This window comes from Saccoglossus kowalevskii, chromosome 11, assembly GCF_978046115.1.
Source record: "Saccoglossus kowalevskii chromosome 11, keSacKowa6.1, whole genome shotgun sequence".
NCBI lineage: Eukaryota > Metazoa > Hemichordata > Enteropneusta > Harrimaniidae > Saccoglossus > Saccoglossus kowalevskii.
The window spans coordinates 32,581,613-32,582,258 of NC_140651.1; the positions used below are offsets into that span (position 1 = coordinate 32,581,613).

General features: G+C 37.8%; 1 non-coding gene across 1 annotated transcript; it reads right to left on the reverse strand.

Annotated features, from left to right (window-relative positions):
* Positions 1 to 43: 43 nt before the first annotated feature.
* Positions 44 to 114, reverse strand: TRNAQ-UUG (transfer RNA glutamine (anticodon UUG)). Its single transcript has one exon. It is a non-coding gene; the product is annotated as a tRNA-Gln (tRNA).
* Between the last annotated feature and the right edge of the window lie 532 nt (positions 115 to 646).

The following is a 646-nucleotide window of genomic DNA, read 5'->3' on the forward strand; positions in this document are numbered from 1 at the left end:
TATCGATGTTTATCTCGGCGATATATCATACAAAAATAAACGAAGTTCCTACCGAGATTTGAACTCGGATCGCTGGATTCAAAGTCCAGAGTGCTAACCATTACACCATAGGCCTTGTAATACTTCCTACCAATATACATTTCTATGGTGAAAACAAACATCACTCAGAAAGATAAAAATCCTTTCAACTGAGATAACCGATGCAATTCGAATACCTGTGCGTCACTCAGACATTGACACCTTCTCACGCATTGATATCATTAATGGTATTATTGTTTTAGGAACTGCAATCAGATGATGATTTTAAAGAAGGATTTATTACAGATTGGCGTGAGGGCACGTCGCATTCCTCCTGCGACGCAAGTTTGTATATATCGATGTTTATCTCCGCGACATATCATACCAAAATAAACAAAGGTCCTACCGAGACTTGAACTCGGATCGCTGGATTCAAAGTCCAGAGTGCTATCCATTACACCATTGGCCTTGTAATACTTCCTACCAATATACATTTCTATGGTGAAAACAAATATTACTCAGAAAGATAAAAATCCTTTCAACTGAAATGACAGATGAATTTCGAATACCTGTGCGTCATTCAGACATTGACACCTTCTCACGCATTGATATCATGAATGGTATTATT